The sequence below is a fragment of the Anomalospiza imberbis genome, unplaced genomic scaffold, assembly GCF_031753505.1.
Source record: "Anomalospiza imberbis isolate Cuckoo-Finch-1a 21T00152 unplaced genomic scaffold, ASM3175350v1 scaffold_62, whole genome shotgun sequence".
In the NCBI taxonomy this organism is placed as follows: domain Eukaryota; kingdom Metazoa; phylum Chordata; class Aves; order Passeriformes; family Viduidae; genus Anomalospiza; species Anomalospiza imberbis.
This window is the reverse complement of record NW_027100233.1, coordinates 568,398-595,326: the sequence shown is the minus strand read 5'-3', so window position 1 is coordinate 595,326 and position 26,929 is coordinate 568,398. Positions and strand designations below refer to the sequence as shown.

The following is a 26,929-nucleotide window of genomic DNA, read 5'->3' as shown; positions in this document are numbered from 1 at the left end:
GAAGTGGCTCCTGTTCCACCGGCTGGTGCCCCCTGATCCAGGACGGCACCCGGTGAGTCTGGGGGGCTCAGGGGGGATTTTGGGGGATTTTGGCGGCATGTATGGGCTTTGGGGATTTTGTTGGGAGAATTAGGGGGAATTATTGGATTTTGGAGAGAATTACTGGGTTTGTGGGGTTATGGGGGTTTGTGGTTTTGAGGATTTTGGATTTATAGGGATTTTTTTAGGGTTTTGCGGTGGTTATTTTTTGGGGGTTTATTGAAATTTTTGGGCGGGTTTTTTTTTTTTTTGGTTTTTTTTTTTTTTTTTTTTTTTGGTGGGTTCCATTGGGATTTTGTTGGATTCTTTGGTGTTTAGGAGTTTTAATTGGGATTTTTGGGGGGGATTTTGGGGGGTTTTAGTGAATTTTGGGGGCTTTGGAGTTGTCCCAGGGTGTGGGGAAGGGCTGAGAGGCACCAAAGTCTCCTTTAAACCCTGAAAGTCCCAATAAACCCCATGAAATCACAATTAAATTTCACAAATTCCCATTAGAACACCCTCGAACCCAATAAAAGCCCACAAAATCCCAGTTAAACCCCACAAATCCCCCGCCAAAAATGTCTCCAAAACCACAAGAAGCCCCACAAAATACTCATGAGAGCAAAGAAATTTCCATCAACAACCTAAAAAAAAACCTACAAACCCCCCCCCAAATCCCCACTAAAATTCCTAACAAACCCAATTCCCAAAGAATCCCACTAAATGCCCCACAATTTCAATAAATTGCCTCAAATCCCCTAAAAATCCCAATAAAAACCCAGAAATAATTCCAGAGGATCCTACAAAATCCCCACAAAATCCCAGTAAAAACCTTCCGAACTTCAAAAGAAAACACAAAAAAATTTCAATTAACCCCAAATACCCCCAGGAAAACAACTTCTCACTCAAAGCACCAATAAAACCCCTCAAAATCCAAACTCCCCAAAATCCCCCAACTGCCTCCAAACCCAATAACTCTCCCCAAAAACCCCAACAATTCCCCATAAACTCCCAACACAATTCCCCAAAGCCCAAAAAAGCCCCAGATACCCAAACCCCTCCCGAGCCCTCCCTGGTCCCTCCGGTCCCGCCCAGGCCCGTCCGGGGCCGCGGCCAAAACTGCCCGGAGCGAACGCGGAGGTCCCGGAGCAAACCCCGGAGCTGATCCCGGGCTCGGCCTCAGGCTCGGCCCCTTTGGGGGATTTTGGGCCGAACCGGGCAGGTTTAGGGTGGGCTTCAGATCCCTTGCAGGGATCCCGAGCCTTTTTGGGTGGATTTTCAGCCCCTGTGGCTGATTTGAGGACGAATCTGGTGGGGTTTAGGGGGGATTTCAGACCCCTTTGGGTGATTTTAGGCCCATGGGGGTGGGGCTGGGGCCCATTTGGGTGAGTTAGGAAAAACTGGGGCCCATATGGGTGAATCCTAATCCTGTGTGGGTGATTTTAGGTCCCTTTTATTGGGTATTTTGGGCCCATTTAAGTACGGTTTTTTGCTTCTTTGGGCAATTTTAGCTTGAACCAAGCCTTTTTAGGGTGATTTTAGGTCTTCTTGTGTTGGTGTCAGGGACATTTTGGTGATTTTAGATACCTTTGGATGATTTTAGGCTGGACCAGATACTTTCAGGGTGGATTTTAGTCACATTTGAAAGATTTACGGGTGATGTTAAGCCATTTCTTGAGGGCTATAAAACACTTGGGCAGTTTTAAGCCCCTTTGGTTGGATTTTAGAGCCCTCTGGATACTTTTAATCCCATTTGGTTGATGTCAGGCTGAACCATGTGGATGTAGACTACATTTGATGCCCTTTTGGGTGATTTTGGGTCAAACCGGGCTTTTTTAGGACAGCGCGTCCCCTTGGCCCCGCTCCTTTCCCCTCACGGTTCCGTCCTTTCCTCGCCCCCTTTCCCCTCACGGTTCAGGATCCCGGAGCGGGGGAGGAGGAGGAGGGAGGGAGGAAGAGGCGCAGCGGCAGCAGGGAGCAGCCGGAGGAGAGGAGAGAAGGAATCGCGTGGCCCTGGCGCTGCCTGAGCTCGCAGCACCCCGGGAGCATCGCCCCCATCCCGCAGGTGCCCGGGGAGGGTGAGCTCGGCCCAAATATCCCGGGGCTCCCTGGGTTTGGGGTTTTTTTGGGTGGGATGTTTGGAGCTGGCAGGGCTCCAAAGCCGAGCCGCAGCTGGCCCTCGGGGGGACATCGGTGGATCCCCGGGAGGTGTTTTCCGGGGGTCCCGGTGGGCGGTGAGGGCAGCAGAGCCCCGGCGGGGGGACACCGGTTTTGGGGAGCCCCGGGAGAGCCGCGGCTGCCCTGAGCGGGAGCCCAGAGAGAGGAGAGCCCCAGAAGCCCCAACGGGGACCCCGAGAGGGGGGGACCCCTGGCAGTGCCGGCACCCCGGCAATGGGGGGTGCTGGGGCTGGAGGGGCGGCATGGCCGGGAAAGGGGTGCGGGGCTCCCGGGGCCGCCAGGGGCTGCTCCCAGCAGGAGCCCAGTTGCTGCCAGTCATTTCCCGTTATGATACAATTTGCACGAGCACAGTCCCTGTTGCTCCCACTTTCATCCAGTGTGTTCCTAGTTGCTCCCAGTCACACCCAGTATGGGGGATGATGTGCCTGGTGTGTTCCCAGTCACTCTCAGACACTCCCAGTATTAGTCCAGTCCTTCCCAGTATGGTCCAGAGATGAGCCCAGTCTACTCGCAGTCACTCCCAGTATGAACCAGTTGTGCCCCACATGGTTCCAGTTGCTCCCTTTAACCCTCACTTTTGTTCCAGTCACTCCCAGTCTCTCCCAGTGTACCCCAGTTCCTTCCAGCATACTCCCAGTCACTCCCAGTTCCTTCCAGCATGATCCCATTTGTTCACAACCACTCCCACTCAGCCTCAGTGTAGTTGCACTCACTGCCAATATGATCCCTGTCACCTCCAGCATGATCCCAGTTGATCCCAGTAGAAGCCCAGTTGTTTCCAGTCACCCCCAGCATGCACCCAGTGACGCCCAGTTCCTCCCACTTGCTCATAGCATGATCCTGGTTGCTCACAGTTGCTCCCAGTCAAACTCAGAATGATCCCAGTCACTCCCAGTGTATCCTATTTGCGCCAGCATGGTCTCAATTGCCCGCTGCAGGCTCCTACTCTGTCCCAGTGTGATCCCAGTATGATCCCAATATGATCCCAGTCTCCCTCAGTGTGACCGCAGTCTGCCCCAGCATGGGCCCAGCTGCTCCCAGTATGATCCCAGTACGATCCCAGTATAAAAAAGTCACTCCCAGTGCTGCCATTCCTGGGATCTCCCAGCCCTCTCTGCGTTTCCCCCTTCCCAGATCTCCCGAGAGGAGCCCCAAGGGCTGGCAGTCCCCTGGCAGGGTCCCCAGCAAGGCCCAGTTTGGATGTGCAGCCCCCAGTTTTCCCAGTTTGCCTCTCCTTTTGCCCAAGCCGGGTTCCCCCCGCCCCCAGCGGTTGGGAACCAGCCGAGAGCCCCGCGCTGCCCATCCCGACCCGTCCTGGCTCCATCCCCGCTCCTGCCGCGGGCTGCCAGGGCTGCGGGAACGGGGCACCAAGGGTGTCGCTGCTCTTTGGGGAGGAGGAGGAGGGAGGGAAGAAGAGGGATGGAGGAGGAGAGCCAGAAGGGATGGAAGTAGGAGAAGGAGGTGGGCTTAGGGAGGAGGAGGAGGGATGGAAGAGGAGGAGTGGGACGAAGAGGAAGAGGAGGGACAAAGGAGGATCAGGAAAAGAAAAAGGAACCACGAGGTCGAGCCCTTCCTGAATTCACAGCCCTGCTGGGACCATCAGCTCCCATCCCATGGGTGACCAGGGATGGGGAGCTTGGCCCAGATATCCTGGGGGGGTCCCTGGGTTGGGTTTTTTGGGGGGATGTTTGGAGAATGAAGAACTGCAAAGCTGAGCGGAAAAGGCCCCTTGGGGGACACTGGGGGGTCCCGGTGGCAGCTGCCGGCAGAGGCAGCCTGGAGGAGCAGAGCCCTGTGTCCCCCAGGAGCCCAAAGTGGGGAGCCCAGAGAGGGGGGAGCGCCGTCATTGGCGGGACCCTCAACAGCCTGGAGAGGGGCAGGGGGGACTCCTTGGAGCCCCTGCAGCCCAAAGCAGAGAAGGAGGGGAGAAGGGACCCCGGGAGCCCAAAAAGCCCTGGCATCCTGTGCCAGGAAGGTGGACAGAGCTTCAGCCAGAGCTTGGAGCTGGTGGGCCATGAGCAGGTTCACCATGGGGAGAAGCCCTACAAGTGCTTGGAGTGTGGGAAGAGCTTCAGGCAGAGCTCCCACCTGATCCAGCACCAGATGATCCACACCGGGGAATGGCCCTACGAGTGTGGGGAGTGTGGGAAGGGCTTCAGCTGCAGCTCCCACCTCGTCAACCACCAACGCATGCACACTGGGGAGAGGCCCTACGAGTGTCCCCAGTGTCAGAAGAGGTTTCAGACCAGCTCCAGTCTCCTCAGGTACCAGCGGATTCACACGGAGGAGAGGCCTTTCCGCTGCCCCAACTGCGGGAAGGGCTTCAAACAAAAGTCCCACCTCGTCACCCACCAGTGCATCCACACTGGGGAGAGGCCCTACGAGTGTCCCCAGTGTGGGAAGAGCTCCAGAAGCTCTACCTTGACCCAACACCAACGGAGGCACCGGTAAGGGAAGCCCTGCAAATGCCTCAGCTGTGGGAAGAGCTTCGTGCCCTGCTCCAACTCCATCCCCCATGGGAGGACCCACTTTGGTCAGAGCCCTGGTGACCCACATTCCCAGTGATTCCTGCTGAGAAGACACCTGGAAGGTGGTCTCCACGTCCTCCTGGATCCCCATAGGCACCTGGATGAACACAGGGGCAGGAACATCCATCAGGACTCTGATGTAAACTGGAAATTCACTGGCAGAAAGTGATTTGTTGACTTTACACCCCAAAAAATCTCACCCGCTCTGTCCAGTTATTTCTTCTGGTGGCATCAAGCAGTGCTGCATGATCTTGGAGGTCTTTTCCATTTCAATAATTTCTTTCTTCACCCTGTCTAAACAACCAAAACTGGGGTGAAAATAAAAAATTGAGCAAAGAGATCTGAAGCTGCACCATTTACCTGGATTTGGGGGTGAATTTAGGGTTGGTTCAATAGAATATTTGGGAGGATTTGGGTGTTCTGAAGCTATCAAAGGCAGGGGACATGTCCACAATCTCATAGGTGTGCCGGCAAAAGGTGTCCACCTGAGCCCGCCTGTTCTCTAAGAATTCTAATTGTCTGTCCCAGTCCCTGGCCTGGCTCTCCCTATCCGGATGTTCCCCCAAAGTGCCCAAATCACTGCTGAAGCGCCCGAGCTGATCCTGGCTGTAAATGTTCCTGTCCACCAAGCTCTCCTGGTCAGTGCCATAGGAGGTGGGAGTTTAGGGGCTCCTGGGGGGATTGGGAAGGGCTTCTGTCAATCCTGTGGGCATTTGTGGTGCTGGGAGGGGGCTTGGCAGGGTCTATGAGGGAGATTTGTGTCCCTGAAAGGGCTGTGTGGCTTGCAGAGAATTTGGGTGGGTCCTGGGGGAGATGGAAACGGGTTTTGGTGGTTCTTGGGGTCATTTATCTTGCAGGGAGTAGTTGGGGGGGGGGTCCTGGCTGGGAGCTGTGGGGTGGTTTGAGGAGTCTGGGAGTGGCTGTGGGGCTGGGAGGGCGTTTTTGGGTGGTTGTGACTCCCCCAGACTCCCAAAGCTGCCACCAGACCCCACCCCCCAAGATACTGCCAGAGGTCAGTGGCTCCATGGTGGGGTTCATCGTTCTGGCTCTGCAGAAGATATGGGGGGGTCCCCGGGGCCGTGCGTGTCCCCCCAGAGCGTGTGTGACACCCCCCATCCCATTGTCACCCCCTTGTCCCTCCCCACAGGGCTCCAGCCCCAGCTCCTGCTCCCCCAGAGGGAATTTGGGGAGGGGGCAGGGGGGTGTGCAGCCCCCGCCGGGGGATGGCCCCGGCCCAGCCCCTTTGTTCAGCACCAAGCTGGGCTCGGGGCCGCAGGAGGAAGAGGCCGGTGGGAAGCAGATCCTGCAGCTGGGACAGTGCTGGGGGTCAGGGCAAGGGCCTGCCCTGCACACCTGGCTCAGGTGTGACCCTGCCCCGGCAAGGGAGCGGGACATTCCCATCCCCAGGGATCAGGGCTGGGAGCAGCACTTGGGGCACGGACATGGAAACACTGGGAGCGACTGGGAGCACACTGAGGGCGTGAATTATTCCCCCGCCTCCACCTTCTCCGGCCGCCCTGCCAGCTGAGAAATGCTCGCTGGGCCTCGGCCTTGGCCAACAGCCCCTGGGCTCAGCTCCTTGGAGCTCATCACAAACACTGTCTGCTCCAGGCACTGCTGCTGCCCAACCAGCTCCTGGCTGCTTTAGGAGCAGCCCCGGGAAGTGTTTTTGTTCCCTCGGTGGCACAACAGCCCTGTTCTCACCCTGCCAAAGAAAGCTGTGGATGCCAAGTGCGGCCAGGATGAAACATTGCTGGCACTGAAGCCCCTCTCTTGGGGCCCTACAGACAGCGCTCCAAAAGGAGCCCCTTGGAGCTCTCCTGGGCCAGCGACTCCCTCGGAGTGGGGCCTCTCCGAGCCGGGAACTCTCCCGTTTGCTGCACTCGGGGATCCCCAACAACGAGGGAGCCTGGGCCGATCCCCCCACTCCTCCAGGCTCAACCCTTCCCCCGCTGGGGAGATGCCAAAGCATCGGCAGGGAGCATTTCCCTGCCCTCAGGGGAATTTCTCACAGGTGCCTTGCACTGACTCTTTGTGTATGTGTGCACACAGGAGTGCCTGTGCTCGGGAAATGTGGCAGAAATGCTGCTCTCTGAGGGGTCTGAGTGCCTTGGATAGCTGAGCCAGTCAGGCCTGTCAGTGAGGTTAAATCACAAGGTCTAAGCTAAGTTAAATTGTGCTAAGAGTTGTTCTTTGCTAAGTTGTTAGGTTTAAAATATAAGCCAAGTTGAATATTGTTAAATGTTATTTCTCAGTGAAACTGCAAAGTCATAGGTTATAAGTTCGGTTAAATACTATAAAGTGCTGTTCTTTTGCTAAATTGTGAAGATGAAGGTGGAAGTTAAGGTTAAGGTATAAGTTAGGTTCTGTTAAGTTTGAGCTCTGTAAGCTCTTGGGCCTGTATTCCTTTTATCCTTGCCCTCATTTCCTTGTGTCTCACACTCTCACAGGGACAGTTCTTGGTTCATTTCTGGTTTGAGTGCCTGGATTCTGTTTGGTTTTGTTGTTGCTTTTTTTCCTTGGTGTGCCTGAAGTGTCCAGTCAGGAGCAGAGTGACTCTTGCCAAGGAACTTTGTGGTGCTGTTGCTCAATATTAAATCTGGTTTGTGCTGCTCCCTTGCCGGGGATTTTTTCAGCGCTCTCAAGCCCTCGTTGGTAACAGGGTGAAGGAGCCCTGGGCCAGGCTCTGGCCCTGGAGGACACAGGGACACTGCCGGGGGGTCCCTGTCCCCTGTCCCACCCCCCATGGCCCTGTGTCAGGCTCTGGGGTCGATCTCGTGGAACATCCTCTGGGGGAGGCTGCGGCGCCGGGGGCGGTGGGACCCGGGGGGACAGGGGACCCCACTGTGCACGAGCAGCGTTGGACTTCTCTGGGGGAACTGGGAGGGGGGGCTGGGGCAGAGTCACCTCCCCAGTGACCTCACACAGCCCCTGTGATGTCACACAGACCCTGTGATGTCATACAACCTCCTGTGATGTCACACAGCCCCCGTGATGTCACAGAGACAACTCTGAGATATCACCCTGTGATGTCAGACAGCTGCTCTGTGATGTCACAGAAGACTCTGAGATGTCACCCTGCAATGTCACTGTTTGTTCTTTGATGTGTTGGTACAAAGGCAAAGAGAATAAATGCTTCCAAACTACCATGAATCTCTACTATGTATGGCAAGAAGTAAATCATATTTTGTTTAGCTGCATCTCACCATGGGTAAAGCTGTGCATGGAAAGTGGCTCTCACTGCTAGACAATATTATATAGGCCTGGTGGAAAAGGTTATATTAATAGACCAGCAGGGCCTCTCCGAAAGGACACAGATAACCAGGAATAGAGAAAAGAGAAAAACAGAAAAATTACTTTCTACTGTCACAATTTTGTGCCAAAACCTTGGTTATGAGAAGACAAAAAAAGATGTATTGAACCACATGTTTTGCAGTTAGGGACTTCTCTGACTTCAACTCTTTGGACTGAATTGTTCCCCAGGAGTGTATAGAAGTGACTGTGTGAAGAAAACTTTTCCAAATATTCCTAAAAATTCAGGAGTACTCTGCTGCAAAATTTCAGGCACTTCAGGGCATTTTCACTTCAAGCTTCAAGCGTTTCTATGGAAATGCTTGAGAGACAGCATACTTTATATATCCAACATCTCTGTTTGCAAAAAGTTTTTATTTCAGATAGGGGTATAGGAAGGACATTCTCTAAATACAGAGGGTTAAATGCAAAGAATGACACATTTCAGGCAATTTGAGAAACTTATTTTCTTTTATTAATTTCTCAAACATAGATATTCAAATATTATTTAAAAGCAGACAAGCAACTACAGTAGGGTATTTCTCTACACTAAGGGTAACTTTGCAGAATAGTTATACACTCACGAGACTAAAGGGCATCTGGAAGGAATGCTAAGAAACTAGTCTAATTAAAGCTACAGCTCATTAAATGAATACATTAAGTCCCTAACAGACTAGGTTGCTGTCTTCGAGATATTTCAAGCAACCTCCATCAACTGCACTGTTCTTCTGTGAGGATGTGCAGGTGGAGCCAGTTTCTGCCTCATAGACTTAGGCAACAGCACCGTCGTAACTGGAAGGTGAAGGGCAAGGCCACTCAGAGATGTGTCTGCACAACGAATCCATGTGCTGCAGCATCTTCCTTCCGCAGGAGCAGGAAAGCGGCTTCAGGATTGCCAGTGACAAATGCAACAATTATGCAGCGTTCACGTGGCTGCCATCGGGTGTGACCCCCCCAGCACAGCTCTGTGCAGGGAACTCCTCTCAGTAGCTGGAGAGCAGCGTCCGGAGGCGAAATCGCAGCCGACCATAAGCTTTCAGCGCCTCTAGGTGGGCAGCAGGATCTCGGGCCAGGTGCTCAAAGAGGTTGAGTGGCTGAAGCCTTCGCATTGCTGGCGGCAAGCTGATCTCTGCAGGAAGCCTCCCGTTGCCGAGCACAAAGTGCTCCAGGTGTTTCAAGTGCAGGCAGCGGCGCAGGTACGCCATGATGTCCCACAGCCGCTGTGCAAATTCCCTCCTGTGCCACCGGGACAGCGGTACGGTGGTCAGCACGTGCATGACCACAGTCTTCCAGGTAGAGCTGGAAAAACCTGTGCCCCTCAGGATGCAGGTGAAGACCTGCAGGCATTTCAGGTGCAAGCTCTGGCACGGCATCTGCCTGGCGATGTGCTGCAAGAATTTTGCCTCTGCCACAGCATATGTCTCAGGCCATGCTGTGCTTGCGATGATGTTGGCCTCGGCGGGCTGACTGCTCACAAAGATGCTGGAGTTGCCTTTCTGGGCCTCTGTGGGATGGCTGACCACAAAGATGTCAGAGTCCCCTTGGTGCACCCCAAAGAGCATCTCCACCGTCAGGCTCTTCTTGCCTTTGCTCAGCTGGAATTGGCAGGACCGGCTGCAGGGCTGAAACACCAAGTGCCATGAGTATGACTGAGGCACGTGCAGCCATGAGCATCTCACCAACTGGTAGAACCAGCGGGAGGTTTTCTCCACATCCAGGTAGGAGCCGGTGCAGAGTGTCTCTAGGAGGCTGCGCTTCTGCTTCCGCCACAGCTCCTCCTGCGAGTGGTGCAGGAAGCACAACAGCTTCTCGCCCAGCCGCTCCCTCTCGCACAAGCACGCAAGCTCTCCATCAGCTCAGCTACCACTGAGCAACCTCTCTCCAGGTCCTCCACAGGCCACTGTATGCCATTTACTAAAAGGATGCCTTGCTCATTCCCAGCATCCTGAGTGTCTTCTCTGTCTTCGGGTCCACCATTGCCGCTCTCTTCCTTGCCACCATCACTGCCAACTTTTTCACTGGCAGCCACGTTACCTTGTTTGTCTTCTTTTCTATCCTTGTTCTTGTTTCCCTCCACGTTCACATCACCCTGTTCTTCAGCCTTGTTTCTATCATTGCCATCTTCTTCTGTAACATCCTTATTTTCTTTCTCAGGTCCAGCAAAACCATTAAGGGCACTTTCATTCCCGCATTTACTGCTATCTTCCTGCTCAGTCACATCTCTGCTTCTCTGTTCACTGGCATCACTGCTTTCCTGCACCTTCACATCCATGTATTTTTCCTGTCCATCTATGTTGTCTTCACCTTCATTTATGTCATTGTTGTCGCCCACCTTTATAGTCACACTATTGTTTTTTTCTTCATTTCCATCTCCTTCTTCTTCCTTTCCAGTGTCCTTGTCTTGCTCCACCCGCACATCCTTGTGTTCTCCTTCATTTGCTTCATCTAGGTCTTCTTTATTTCCAACAACATGGCCAGGTTCTTCTTCATTTTCGTCACCACGACTGTCTCCTGGCACATCCCCATCACTCCGTCCCTCATCTTTCTTTAAATCATGTCCATTGTCTCTGTGAACATCGCTGTCTTCCTTCACCTTCACATCGTCATTGCCTTCAATGGCATCATCACTGTCTCCTTCATCTACAGCCACAGGACTGCCTCCTCTGTCATTTTCAGTGCTGCTGTCATCTGCCTCCACAGTCACGTCAGTGTTTTCTCCACCTTCCTCTGGATCAGTGCTGTTTTCTTTCTGTTCTGTTCCTTTCTCATCTCCCAAGGTCTTGCAGGAGCTCTGGTCCTTGCTGCTGCTGCTGCTGGTGTCACAGCTCCTTCTCCTGCAGCTAAACCACAGGCCCAAGAAGAGCAGGACGCCAGCAAGAACCCAGACCGGCCACTGCTGCAGGGCACCAAAGAGCACGGCTCCCCAGCCCTCGTCCTGCTGCTCCAGGGGCCCCCGCTCCAGCTCCTGCAGCAGCTGAGCCATCTCACGGTCCAGCAGCTCCTGACGCTCCTTCATTCGCTGGTGCGTGGCCTCATCCAGCCCATCCCCAGCCGGCTGGGGGTACTGGATCAGGCTTTGCACGAGCACGAAGAGCAGTGACAGTAAAGCCATGGTCTGCAGGAGGACACACAGAAGGGGTTCAGTGGGGCCGGAATGGAGACGGACAATGAGGGGCAGGAGCAGCAGGGATGTGGCGGCAGGAAGGAGAGGGCCCCCGGCAGCTGGCAAGGCCTGCACCGCTGCCCCAGCAAGCAGCGCGCCCTCAGCGAGGCGCTCCCGCCGGGGCTGGGCCCTGGATGCGGGGGCAGCCCCAGGTACCGGCGCTTCTCCCCCAGCCCTCCTCCAGCCCCCAGCCCCGTCTCCTCACTGCTGTGCACTCACCGCTTGCCCAGGCTCTACTGGGGCAGCGGCACCCGCTGGGGCCTTTTCTAGCTGCCCCCATTGTGACACGGCGCCTGCGATGTCACAGAACCCAGAGCGCGGCACAGGCCAGCCCCGCCTGCCGTCCCCAGCCCGGTCAGGGAACTCATCGTGGCCCTGGGCACCCTGAGCCCTAACAGACACCAAGTGCAGATCCATCACTCGGGAACCTGGGAACACCAGAGCTTCCCTTGACAGAGCAGGCACAAGCACCCTCACACACAACCATTGTCAAATTCAAATTTGGGTGACATGACCCAGGGATGTTCTCAGTGTACAAGTGTAGGCTTTTATTTAATACTGGTGGGGGACATTTTTTATTAGTAGTATTTATACTTATTACTTTGGGGTAGGATGTCATGTAAGCTAATGCTCTGTTACAGATTTAGTGAGATTTCTTTCTTTCTGGAAGAAATCCAGGCTGCTTGGATGATGCACAGGAAGAGTTAATACCATCCTAAAAAGGCCAAATAATTTAATTACAAAATTTTATGCCTCCAATAACCTCTTAGCTCTCAAACTCTGTGGTTCAACACCGTGCAAAATTCTGGTATAGCCAGGATTTTGTTCAGAAAGCAGAATGTCTGTGTTTTCAAATTGGTGCAAAGATGTACCTCTGTCACTCCCACCATCTTCAAAATTGTCTCCCTTAAACAGTCTTAGCCAATCTCTTTGACTGATAAAGGAACTTCTGTCTCTTTCTGCTATCTCTTTGTGTATTTATCTCCAAAGGACTGTGAGTACAGGAGAGATTATACTCCTCGACCTTTCTTTGGGGAACTCATCTCTAAATGGAACTGCAGAAATGGGGAGGGAGGAAAGGGAAGCAGGATGTGACTTGAGTACCTGCATCGTGACCACAGATGGCCACTGCTAGACAGACACTGACGTCAGGCTGATCACGCTCTCCCCTTGGTGTGTAGCAGAATAATGTTGGGATTGCTAAAACTGCTCTGAATTGGATTTGCTTAACAGATGTCATTAGTAAAAGTATTCCAATAAAGAGTTTTAAACTCTCTTCCAAGCTGATGCCACTTATCATGTATCTTCCCTGCATTCTTCTAGGGAAGCTGTTTTTGATGTTGTCCCTTCCTTCTTTTTACAAGGGAGCAAAAATTATTTGCCAAGTATCACTCTTCCAGATTTGTTTCCTCTCATTTTCCAAGATTTAATAAAGTGAACACTCAGCAGAATAGTTCCGTATTTTTTGAACACAATTCTTCCTTTACCCAACTGAGGCCCTTCTGTGACCATGAAAACACAAAAACTGTTGTGAGCTACAGTTTACACTTAAGAGGTTGATATGGGTCAGTTCTCCCAGGTTATTCTTAGTTCATCTGCTATGTAAACTGTTGATGTCAGTGACTGGAAGCTGCTCTCCAGGACATTATATATATGTACATATATATGATAATTATATGACAAAAAATGCAACATATAGTTGGATCTGACCTTCAAGTTCACTAGCTTAAAAAAAGAAAAAAAAAAGTCTGTAAGAAATGTGCTGGTTTTTCTATTTATTAATGCCTTCACATTTATATTTAGTTTATGCACATACAAGAGCCTTTCCTTGCATGGACAGCAGTGCCCATCCATCATCAGTCTCGGGTATATTATAAGTCTCAATGATAACTGCCTCCAGAAAGCATTTTTGAGACAAAACAGGCAAATTCTTTTGCGTAACTATACAATCTTCCAGTAGTAGGATCTTCACTCTCACATAAACACTTCATGTTTTTCCGCAAAGGAATCTGAGATAGATTTTTCTGAGAGATAACAAACCACCAAAAATTAATTAAATAACAAACAAGAGGAAAACACCATTTCTTCACTCAACACACTTTCCTTGTTTTTCATAAGCATTCAGATTTACAGCTGCTGATGCGACCACAGGAGCAGGGCTTTGTCTGGTTTTGCTTCCTTCTTCCAGCAGAGCAAGCACAGCTGCAAAATGCAAATGTTTTTTTTTTCCTGAGACGGCAATCAATCTTCTGGTTTGGCTATAGTCTACTTTTCCCTATAAAGTAGAACCTAGAGATACACTCAGAAAATATGTATGGAAGTACCTCTCAATTAATTAAAAAATATTATTACCCAGAAGATAGAGACACAACTGTCTACACTGTATGAATTGAACTTATATGAATTAGGACACAGACTCTTCCATTCTTTAGTAACAAAACTGATGCTGTCCTGAAAATGACATTAATGAATGAGACTGGTATATGAAAACCTTCTGCATCTGCTCTAGACGTTGGAATGATCATGTTAAATGATGCAGCAGACAAGGAGGATGCACTTCTTAGGGAAGCTGAATGTCACTTCTGTGCTTAAGGAGTTCTGCAGTTTGGATGAAGGTCACAGGCTATGTCCAGGTGCACGAAAATGAATGATAAATACACACAGTTCTCTTAGACTGAAAGCAGAGCTAGACAAAGAGTATGAAAATAAGGAATAATTCATCCCCTGGTTTTCTAAAGATGTCAGTCTTCTATTAGAAGACAGTTTGTTAGCTCCTCCATGTATTAAAGCTATAACATAAATAGAGTATGAAAATCAGGAATAATTCATCCCCTGGTTTTCTAAAGATGTCAGTCTTCTATTAGAAGACAGTTTGTTAGCTCCTCCATTTATTAAAGCTATAACATAATAATAGAAGCACCTCAAACTTGTAGAAGTATCTAAGATGCATAGATTAAGTAAGGTCTATGCAGAGCGAGCACCCTAAAAACATCACAAGAGCAAGCAGTGACAATTTCTGGGATAGTAATGACATGAATCAGTATCTAAAAGTTAAGTATAAGTGAAGAAGAGAATTTTTCAACTAATGGATCAGGGAAAATGTGGGAACAAAGGATATGTGATTAAAGATCACAGTGTATTATATAAACAGAGGTGGAGAATATATGACTTTGATTCTGTATTACAACATATTTCAATTGAGTTGTGTGTAGCTTTAGTTTTATACATGCACAATTTTTTAGAACACATTTTTAGAGTAGGGCATGCAATAAAGGAAATGCATTGTATTGCATTGATCCCCACATGACTCCCTGGAATATCTTAACATTTCCAGCACAGATTCCCACTTCTGAAGATGAAAACCCAGAGAAGATGAAAACCTGTAACTGCCATTAAGAGAAGGTCTGAAATTTTAATTGCTGTCTGAACACAAAGGAGCTGTGACATGCTGTGGTTTCTTGAAGCACTCCTGCAGTTACAGACACATCTTTAACTACCCCACCCTCTCCCTCTTCCCCATCCACCACTGACTGATGCAGCTGGGAGATTCAGTAACTGTGGAGCAAAATCTTGCTTACTTTCAGCTCTCCTGCCCCAGCAAATGCTCAGCTCTTCTGGGAAGATGGACCTATGCCATAAACACACTGCACCTGGAAGAGAATGAAAACTTCCCTTCAAACACACACATGTGACCAGGTTTCTGGAACTGCCTGATGTTGCCAGTTTTCGTCTGTTTCCCACAAAGAAGGGAAAGAACCTTGTATTCTCCTCCTCATGATATTTCAAGTCTTAATTCCAAAGAACAGAGATGCCAGGACTTGTCAGTGACATGACTAACAATCTTATGAGAACTGGCAAGACAGTTCATTTCTCCTACATCTTACAGAAACCTTGGAATTATTTTGTCTGAAACACTTGGGGTAAAGAAGATGGACTTAATTCTGATAACTTTATTGAATATTCAGTACATCTGACATCCCGATATCAACAACAAAAATATGGTTTAATTATGATAAGCCATACTGGTATAATTTACAATACGTAAGTGTGAAAAAACTGCAATGATTTTTTTCTTGATCCATGTGGAAAAATACACACCTTCCACCCCCCCAAAAAGGTAAGACAAGGCACAATAAATTCTCGTAATTCTCTTTCTTCTGGTTTTTGAGTTCCATCACAGCTCTCCAAATTAAGATTTATGTGCTATTTTGCATCTGTATCTGTTGTTGCTTTCCCCCCTACAGGGATATAAGTGGATAAGTTTGGACAGGAAACGGTATCCCTCAAGCCAAACTGAAAGGTTTTTTAAAGTTGCTAATAAAAGTTTGGGTCAGGGCCTAAATATCAATCATCTGCTCATTGTCTTTTTAAACGAGCTCAGGCATTTTCCCAACCACTCCCAGCAGGTCTCTGCCACGATTCTAAACTAAGATTTCAGACATTTCTTTTTTTCCTGTGTTGACCTCAATATTTTTTTTCTCCCCCTCTCTACCTGCCAGATGCATCCATCAGGATTTTGCCAAAGGCTATCTGCTTTTGAAGTTGAGAGGAATTCACTAATCGTGAGTGTCAGATCCACAATAAATGCCATTGCCATATGGTATGTGCTGCTTTTGGGAATTATCTCAAAAGGCCTAGCTGTGAGAAGGCTGGCTGTATGTTAGGAGGGTTTTACTGCTAACTTTCATAACTCATGTCAGGTTTTCAGTTTCGGTATTCATTGGCTTCAGTGAGTGCAACTGTTTCCTGAATTTATGAAAATGTTGTCAAGATCCCTTCATGTACTTCCTCCGTCTCTCTCTCACAAACACATCCAGACACATCTCTACACAGTGGAATAGCATGCACAGTGGCATGCAAATCTAGCAAAAGAGAAGCTTGTAAATAAATAGCATGTCATTCTGCTTACTCATTAAATTCATCTGGGTGCTAAACTCATGACAAACGTATCATAAGCCCCAATGAAGGGTTTACAGCCTGTCCCATCACACCATCCTGAGTGCAATTCTGCCATGCATAGGAAGACATAAGTTTGAAAAACAGAGCAGAAATAGCTCCTGGAAGGGCAGGGTGCTGACATAGATGAAACGTAACTAACTGGAGAGCATTTGTTGTAGCTGAAGAAGACAGCATCAGTGTCACATCTCTGTGCCTGTGGAGGTGTAATCTACATTCAAAGCAACAAGAAATCTATCTCCTTTAAAAAATTGTCCATTAATACATAAATGTGTCTGTGTTGAAACTCCTCAGATACCATTCCCAACAAGAACTACACACAAGACTAAGAAATTCCACAGAGAAACACGATTTGGTGATCCAAAGAGGCAAGGAGAAAGAAAACCACATATGTGGAGTTTAACATACCAACGTAGTGATAGAAAAAGAATTACAAAAATAAATGTCAGTCCCCTTGAAACACTTGAGGCAGCGCTCTCAACCTTCTCTGATGCTCTAGGAAGATGTGAATGTCCTCCATGTCTCACATCATCCCCACCAGCCACATGGAAATATCTCCAATGCAGCTCGGAGTGTTTCAAATATAACTCCCCTCGAATTTATGTAGTCTGTTAACATCCTCTTGGAGCAAACAGAAATAATAGTTTAAAAAGACAGCTGTATTTCAGAAACATGTGCCTCTACACGACAAAAAAACCCCAGAATTTAATACCGTCCCTAGGCAGAATTCATCCATCTTTAAGGCTTCTATTTTGTATGTCTGTTTTGTTTTCCTGGTAAGTAATACAAATGAACTGCTGGCAACATCACATCAAAACAAAAGCAGCAGAATCAGAAAAAAAACACTGAAAAGTTTACCTTTATAGGAAAGCTTCAGTCTTGGGATATTTTGTTTTGACATTCCAGTGACTGGAAAGAATAGCATCACTAAAGACAGCAGGCTGTAGGCATGTGGCACTTGCAAAGTTCTCATTCTGCTCTCTTCTTCTGCATCTTCTTTTGCACTATCTCCCCACTTTTCAAACAACCCAAGTTTTATCTGGAAGAAAAAAAGGAAAACATCTGTAGACCTGCATTACTGCATAAATAATAATTCTGTAAGCAAGCCAGACCTACCTTTAAAGAGCAGCTCATTTAATTTCTTTGCTACAAAAGGATTTTTTCCCCAGTACAAGTAAAAATGTTTTGTTTCTTTAATACTAAATTTACACATTTTGACATTGGAAAAATATGTAAACTTTTTAACACCAGTGTCTAGCATAGCTGAAGTTCAAGCACAAATTAAATTAATACAGTATCCACACAAAGAATATTTGCCATTCAAAAGTGACCACGCAACTTGTTAGTTCATACCAGTCGACTGGATATCTTAATGTTTTATAACTTTTTATCTCAGTACAAAAGCTATTTTATGTTTATGCTATGACTAGAATGAACTGTAAGGTCTCAGATGCCATGGGGGTACAAGCAGCGTTAACAATGAGTACATACCCATCAAAACTTTCATAAATAAACTAAGAAAACTGGATAGAACAAGCAGTTGTGTTTAGTTTTAATAGAAAAAAAGTCAGTGCAGATGATGGATTTAAAAGTGCTTTCAGTATGATATTTCCAGCAGAATAACTGCAACTCATCCACCAAAACGTCCTATAAACTTTAGTGAGTGTTTCAGGCTGGGGTCAATAGGCTGATATGAGATTTTGTTAGCACAGTGTGCAACTAAGCCAGCTTTGCAGCACTTTTCACTTAATAAGTGTCATTCATAGTCCATAAATCTTGAAGTGTTTTACAAATGAAAGCAATTATCACTGTCCTTATTTTCCCTATGCCAAAACAGAACCATAAAGCTGCAGTGAACCTATTTCCTCAAGGTCACACAGCACAGTAGTTGAAAAGAAAACAGCAACAGCAATCCTGGTGTCCTTTGTACCCAGCTATCAAGGATCTCTTTTGCCCAATAACTCCACTTTTGCACAAGAAATTATTTTAAATGGTGTCTTGAGTTCTGAAGGCAAAACTTGATAGTTAATAAATCACAGAGATCAGAGTATGAAAATACTTGTAAGACCAGATCCTTCCTCCTGCAAGTGCATGATGCTAGAGGTCAAGGGAGACAGCTGGTGAAATTAAAAATATCAGTGTTTGAGTAATGCTGTAAAACCAAGGAGTAAAGAAATGTTATGCTTAGTTGAGAGATTAATGGCTCATGACTTGCCATGAAAATTATTTTCTGAAAGGTACTGGAACTGCCTGATTAAAAGAGCAATCCTAGCGCCCACGTCAGCCAGCACTTGCACAGACATCAAAGGAGAGGCTCCTTACAAGCCCATGAGGGATGCAGCACAGCTCGTGGCCCCTGGTCTAGCATTTGAGCTCCTGCAGCCCTGGGTCAGGCAACTCTGAGCTACAGCAGCACCCAGAACCATGGCATGAAAGGATGGAAACAGTTTTCTCCAACAGATGAAATCTCTCTCAGATGAAACTTGGGCTTTCTGAGCCTCCAGAACTTCTGTTAATAGTAAAAGACAAAGAAGTGTGCAAGAGGAGCACGGTGGTGAAAGAGAAAGAGGGAAATAATTTGTAAAATGCCCAAAGCGTAGCTCCTATTGCAGAACACTGAGCTTCTTTCTTCTCAGTCCCCTCTTCAACACTGACATTCAGTGTCTGAATGTACTACTCTTGGCCAAGGGGAGTGCATGTTCATGAGATGACACGGCGAGAAAACAGACAAACATGAAATGCCTGTTTCATCTTTCCCTTCCCTTTATTACAGAATGAGATCTGAAGAGAAGGCCCTTACTTCTTCTGTGCCAACACATCTATTTGAGGGTGCACCACAAAAGACTGATGTGGATTGGACTATCGTAGGGTTAAACTGCCTTTAAAAAATCTATTTAGGGGGAAGAAGGGGAACAGAGGGGAGGGGAGGAGGGGGAAGAATATATGAAGGTGAGACACCAGCCCTGTCCATCTTCAGCAGGATGATAGTGACAAACCATACTTCAAAAAGAAGCAATTAAGTGGGAGCCAGTCTCACTGCCAGCATGTTGAGACGTCATGGCCTGAAGGTCTGGGCCTCAGACAACAGGGAATTCACCAAAGGATTTGGGGTTCATTTTCTTGAGGCAAATTACTGTGAAGAATCAAGACTAAATTTGACTAAAAAACCAATTTTGTCGATGCACTGTCATTTGCTGAATTGATTGAGAATCAGCACCAAACTCAGGCCTTTGGCCATAGCTCACAACCTCACTTTTTCATTTAGGCATTTTTTGCTAATGGGAACCTTCAGGTTTTTTTTTTTTTCCCCTCTTTTCCCTTTTATTTGAATAATGTCTCTGAAAAACCATTTGCCTTCACAAGGCGGTTGGTTAGTTTACACTGGAGGCAGCTGCTCTGTGAGCTCGAGTCAACCCTGTCCTGTCTTTAGATTCATTGCAATCTGGCCAGATTGTCACATATATTTTTAGTTTATGATGATCCTCTAATACAATTCCAGCTTCCACACAGAGTCCTTCCAACAGTCTAGCTCAGGTTAATGAACTTCAGGCCAACTAACTTGCCATTAATCTTCAGGAAATATCCTTCCTCTCTGTAACATAAGCAATGTCAATCAGTGTCCTGTGCTGAAAAGACCCACAGTCACACTGATCAGAAGCAAACAGTCCCATGAGCAGAAATAAAACATAAATCCTAAAAGCAAATTCTACTACCCCGTTCCTTCCTCCCCTCAAAAGTAAGAAGAATTTGGTCAGACAAGAAAAAATTACTGGTTTGTTCAGTTCTTTGATACTTGAGCTAAGGACCAACACCTTCTAAAACTTCTTCACCATGAACAGATCCAAAATAAATGAGGAAAAAGAGTCTGAAAAGAAAAATGCCGAGGCTAAAGCTGCTTCCCCACCTTGGCTTCAGCTAGGAAATAGCACTTCACTGTGTTAATTATCACCTGCAAGACCGACCAGGGAAGGAAGCCATGCACACTCCTCGCTGAAACGGGGGCATTTCCAGCGGAATAAAGGAGCTTTTATTTGCCCCATGTAGGGGCGGGAGGCACAAGGCTGAGAGGGGCTGAGCAGCCTGGCTCCATCCTGCTTGGACCTCCCAGCGGGGCCCATAAATTCGGACCGGGCTGTGGGTAACACTGCCAGAAGACAGAAAGTGGAGCTGCGGGTGGGTTGCCATCCTGACAGAGAAAGGGGCCAGACCTGACTGGCACATGTGCCATGGCACGTCCCAAAACGAGGTGTCACCTCCCCGCAATTGGTTACATCTAGTGGAGCCTATAAAACAGATTGCTCCGAAGCTACTGTCTGAAACAAGAAAACCTGGGGCCAATTTACTAAACATAATTTATTCCAGGCCCTTTGTGGCAATAAACAGAGCCATTCAGCCTTCTCAAACACACAGACAGTAAGGAGCTCTGTGCTTATGGGAGCTTTTTCAGATCGTTCAGCCCAAACCTATCTAAATGCAAAATCTTGCATTCACAAATACTGTGTAGTTTCCGACTTCTCCTGGCGTCAAGACGTCCAGAGCTGAAACGACTGTGACCCATCTGCAAACACACACTTTTTAAACTGTATTCAGGAAACTCTCGGTTAATTCTGTGAAAAAAACCTTCATGGAATTGGAGGATAATTTAAAACCTGTTTCCAGCACTATTTTTCCAAGGTCATTTTAAAATTCAGAATTTTATTTTCCAATAAAGAGTTGTGGCTCAGTTTTAGTGAATCTAATAGCAATGCTGCAAATTGTGACAACTGAAAATCTAGAGCTATAAGCTCTAGATAAAATCTAGTCACTCTAAGCTTATAAATCTAGCCACTATAGCTTATAAAATCTAGTCACTATAAGCTTATAAATGAATTATAAACCTAATGAGTAAGGTGCCTAAGCCACGTAGCTTCAATACGTAATTTTCTATCACTGATGCAGGAGTTTTTCTTTCTTCTCCTCATCTATCCTTGTTTGACATCTTGTGGTTTTATTTTATTTTGGTCAATGGAGTCAGAAGAGAGCAAAAAATGTCCCTTCCAGACATCAACAAAATAGCATGAGTGGCCTTTCAGACAAATATATTGCTTTAAAAGATTTAAAACTAACCAGCTACAATAGAAACAAAAATTACCCCACCTACGATTCATATTTATTGAAAGGTACATTATCTCTTTATCATCTCTTCATTAAGAGATAAATATCCATTTATTTAGGTAGATTATTTTCTACTATTACAAGTAGAAAATCTATATGCACACAAATTTAAAGCACGTTATTTTAACTACAAGTATACAGATATGTGTGTCCAATGCATTATGCAGATATCTCACCTTGAAATTATCATACAAATTCCAAAAGAAAAATTACTGTGGTTGCCTACTGTGTGGTTCAAAACTGTACTATAATCATGAACTGGATATTGAATTGCCTTTGTTAGTAAGAGGGAAAACTGTAAGCATACATGGCTTAGATTAGTAACTTAGAAAGTCAAATAGACTAAAAATAAAATTACACCTTCAGACTTACTTAACAATCTTAACTTAGTTCTGCAATAACAGAGATGACATTGATCCAGAGCATAATGAAACTATGTTCTTGTACCCCTTAGATAGATGGTCTGTTTATTATTTGGCAGAAGATGCTTTTCTCTTCATTGTGAAATCTCAGTTTAAGCTAACTCCATCCAAGAACTGGTAAGCAGTATTATTCATCACTATTCTCCTACTTATTAAGTAGGTTTTGTGCTGTTTATAGTCCAGAAAGTGTTCCCTTTCAGGATTCAGAAAAATACTGCTTTTTACACAAACCCCAGATCAGCATTACCTCACTTCCTAACACCAGGAGAAATTGATGAATAAAAACACAACGGTACAATCAAAAAGCATTATGTGAGCCTGCAGTAAGTGATTTTTTTTTTCATTTTATGTTGCATAAATCACTGGGTTTAGTCTACCTGGTTTAGATGAGGTTTTGCCATGCAGCAGTCTTCGCTATTGTTAAATACCCAAACAATTAGCAGAGACTCCTAAGAAGCATAACCCAGCTTACACTGAGTTTTGCAAAACTATAAAGGCTTTAACTTTTACTGAGCTCCTCACAGGATTTACACACCATCCATTCAACACCAGTAACTTGGCAAGAAAAATCACTGCTCTGACTCCCACTTGAGAAAAACCAAATCGAGCAAAGAAAAATGAAGGGTCTGAGAGACAATGAGGACACAATTGAGGGAACAGAGTCAGCAAAAAAATCTTCTTGCAGAGAACCATCTGATAATAAATAAAGCTCTCCAATAGAGAGAGAAAATACATTTGAGGATTACACTGGATTTTTTGTTGAGATGAACTCAAGCTCAAGTAAAAAATGGTGACTAAGGAAGTGAAATGAGAGAAGAAGGAGGAAGGAACTCCCTTACTTTCTTTACTTTTTCATACTTTTCAGCATCTTTCTGAAGGGAATCTGCTCGTGGAAGCATTTCCAACAGGCATGTAGTCTGTTTGGAGATAAACACTGGTTGAAATGGTAGAAACCTTACAGAATGGTCTGTGTCACATTGCTCTGAAGAGCTCATCTGACCATGAAATTTACTGTTGGGCACCTAAAATTATACACATAGGAAACGAGCACTTCATCCTCAAAAGATATCAGGATATTTTTCAGGTCAATGTCAGTGAGGTCAGGATTGCACTCAAAAATTTCACACAGACACAGAAGTAATCTTTTCAGAAAGTGACAGATAGACAGCCATGCACACAGACATGTTATGTATCATTACAAACGGTGATTCCGAGAAATTTTATCTGTGGCATTCTATATTTTTGACATGTAACACATAAATCCAAGACTGATGATAAAGCAAATGCTATTCTCTAACCCTAATTATTTGTATATTGTGTCTCTTCAAAAACAAACAAACAAAAAACAAAAAACCCCACCCAAAAAAAAAAACCCAAAAAACAACCAGAATCACTGCTTTCTACATTCTGTAGGCTGTTTCTCAAATACAGTATCTATTGTTCAAGAAAAAGGATAGGATGGAAAGCAATTTGTCATCTGAAAATTGTATTTCCAAGAGGAGGTAGGGACATAAAATGTCCCACCAGTCAGATGTGAAGCTGGGATCTTTGCACAGAAATATCAACATGCCTTTCACTCTATAGTTAGATGCATATGTATCTCTTATGGATTCTTTTTCCTCCTTTGGGGAAGGAACTATGACTTCAGGTCATACCAAAACATCCATCATAACGTCCATCATAACAGTTTTCTATCTGCTCTTTATTTAGAAAGACATGAGAATGCCCTACAAGTCTGATCATTAAAAAAAAAAAAAAAAAACCAAAACCAAAAAAAACCCAAACAACAAAACCCGAACACAAGCCAAAGAAGAAAGCAGTGTAAGGCACGATTCAGCAACACATAAGAATCAAAAGGTGCCCTAAGCCAAACCTCAGTGTTACATTATTTTAAGTACAGCATGTTTCCCCAGCAGACCAAAAAAACCACTAATGCTATGAAAAGTGATTCTAAGATGAGTTTTGTAATTCTGGTATCCAAGAAAAGAAAAAAAGCAGTAGCATGAAAATTCCCAGAGACATTAATGAAAACGTAGACTAGATGGAAAACCAGGTACTGTGACATCTGAAGCGTTTCAAAGAGAGACAGAGAATTTTCCTCTGAAATGTCTGTCACCACCTGCAGCACTTAGGGTGGTTTGGCTCAGCTCTGAGTGAAGGAGACAACACTTGCAGGAAGCTCTGCCTGTGGAACAGCCTTGGCCTGCTCTTGAGAAAATACTGGAAAGCCAGAAAAATGTCACAATGGCCATCAGAGAAAACAAATGCTCATTTTGGGGAGATCTGCCTGAGCTTTTAAATTCTAGCAGATGGCATTTCTCTTGCTGCAGCCTGAATTACCCTCAGGCAGCACTGTCAAGCCACCTAAACCACTGACCCTGCAACCACCATTCTTCTGCTGGAAGAAACATAAACCTACCTTGGCCAACACAAAGGAAGGATTACAGTCTCATTTTCGCCTCCAGGAGTTCTTGCCAGTGTTTTGCTATGGAAAAACCGTTCTCTGCTATTTCCTTTCATAGGAGACCTTCCAAAATATGCAGGAGTGAAGCATCGGTCCTCTAGCAGGGACCAGAAGTCTGAACTGGCTGATATTTTTGGGCATTACCAGTAACTAGTGGCAATGGGGTATTCTACAGATTAGTTACTTGAACTTGCCCTGTCATGACTTTTGTACATTTGTGAAAAACCCAGTTTGAAGGGACAGTAGTGCAGCACTCTGGTGAAATCTGTGATATATCAAATCCAGACTTACAGCTCTGCAGGATACAGCAGCAAGGTGGACAGCAGTGCATACTCTGAAAGGGAACAGCCTGTGAGTTTCTGCATGGATACATCTACAGATGCAAGTAGGGGGGGCTCTCCTGTCCTTGATCCAAGCAATCCAGACCTCAGCCAGATCCTAGTGCTGTATGGCTCCATTAATTGCACACTATACAGCAATAGATTACACATTTCAGCCATACACACATCTGAGGCACCACCAGACAGCCAACTCTGTGTGCAGGCACAACCTGCAGATCATGCACACAGTCACAACTCAGCAGACCCTACTAAATCAAAAACTCAACCAAAACAACCCTAAAACAAACCCTCCCCAAAGCAGAAAGAAATAAAGGAACAAAGATTTACATTTACATAAATATTTAAAAGGTAAATTTCATTTCACAGCTAATGCTTTATTGTACTAAAATTTGTAGCTATATTATCTCATGTAAGCATTAATGTATTGCCCAACAGTTTGTAATTTTGTGTAAATGGTTGCAGGCACTCACAGCTGTATCTAAAGTCTGTGAGACTCTCCGATAAAAACAAAATGTTACAAATGTTAAGTAGAGGCAACTGCATGCTGTAGTTGGCATCTTAATATAATAAAACATTTTTTTATTTTTTCTATTTTACAAATCCTGAAAGCATGTTTCCTTAACTGCCAGTACTATTTAGTTTATTGTCAGCTGTGTAGAAGTCAAATCATAACTTTCAGAATATTCAGGCTAATGCAGTTTAGCAATGGTTAAAAAATGTGTACTTCATATGGCAGCTGGGCTTTGATCAAATCTGTTTGCTGTATGTCCAATGGCATATTTTACTAAAATTCCTTTCATCAACGTATGGCCTCATTATTTGATGCACTGTCAGTGAACTCTGTGCAGCACAGTCTGCAGGATTTCATGTATAAACTACACTATAGGGAAAGACATGCCAGAAAGATTTTAATTTCCACTTCCAACAAATTGATTTAATAATTCATTACTATATTCTTGAAGTCTACTGGAGAAGGGTTTTTTTAATGCATTGTCCACCTAATTTTGGATCAACATTTTGTGCAGCTAAAATGTAAACTGATACACATATGAACATGTACACTGCAGAACAGTGATTATCTGTTGGCTCAATAACCCAGTTATTTTATTGTTAGACTGAACACATTTGCTTTCTTCCCGTGTTTTTTAAACATTTGATTTCATTTAAATTTGGAGTATATGTGACAGAGAATCAGCAGAGCCTTGATAAAAAATCCCACTTGTGGAATCTTAGGATTCCAAGGTCAGTCTTTTGTCTACAGCATGGGTTTGCTATCAGAGTCTGGGTGGGATTATAAAATCACCAGGAGAAAAGAGCATGAACAAGTTCTGCTTTGGCAGTACCTCAGGGCTTTGAGGGAGAGGGTTTGTGGTGCTTACTTGCTCACAGGGACACACAGAAAGAGTTGAAATGATAAAAATAGTCCAAACACTTTCGATATTGGAAGGAAAACATGAGTCACTGGCAGCTAGCACCTCAGAAATGTGCAGCTTTTGCTCCTATCTTCCACCTGAGAGCTTCCTAGGCGGGGGCGATTCTTCCAATTGCATCAGCGTGGCCATGGCTGGAAAGGGCAGTGAGCAGATGGATTTAGCTTCTCCTGCCAGCCCCTGAAATGCCAGTTGTCATTTGTGCGCGCTGAGGATTCTGCTTCAGACTCTGAACTTGTGCAGCTGCTCCTCGGGCGCTGCTCGCACACAGGCGCAGCGGTGCTGCAGCAGCTGTCCCGCACACAGGGAGGGCTCTGGAGCCTCCCAGAGCCACCAAGGAGCGGAGGAGGGAACGTGCCTGGGATCTGCTGCAGGACCGTGAGGCTGCGGGGGATCCTTCGGTCTCTTTGATGGGCGAGGGAACGGGGCAAATGGAATCAAGGTGAGACAGGGATCAGACAGCCCCACGCCAGGCAGCGTTTTCTCCCACCTGGGCTCCTCTGAGTTGAGCAAGCTCGTGAAGCCTGCGGAGCAAATGAGACCTGGGAGTGAAGGAAAAGGCTGTCTGGGAAGGAGTCAGATAAACCCGTGTGGGCATTTCTCTTTCCAAGGGGCTCCTGGGGAGACAAAGGAGACCAGAAGGATGTCCCATCTCACGACATTTCCTGGGATATGCTTCCGTGGTGGCCTTGGCAGTGTCAGTGGTCTCAGGTTGTTGGGAGGACTCTACAATCTTAAAGGTCTTTTCCAATGGAAACGGTTCTGCAATTTTAAACCTCCATTCCTGCTTTTGAACAATACAGTCCCAAATAGACCCCCATTTGTGTTTTTAAGGAATTTAGCATCTGCCTTTCCTTGAAAGTAATAGAAATCAGGCTTTAAATGCTCTCAAAACACTTTAATTCCTTGCTGTTAAGCTGTGTATTTGAGCTGAGGTGCTTTTGTACAGAAAGGTTTGAGCATGGGATGAATGCAGGAAATTCA

The 26,929-nt window shown here is 46.2% G+C and overlaps 1 pseudogene; it reads left to right on the top strand.

Annotated features, from left to right (window-relative positions):
• The first annotated feature begins 4,160 nt into the window (after window positions 1–4,160).
• LOC137467420 (zinc finger protein 418-like) overlaps window positions 4,161–26,929 on the top strand; it is a 95,805-nt pseudogene continuing 73,036 nt past the window's right edge.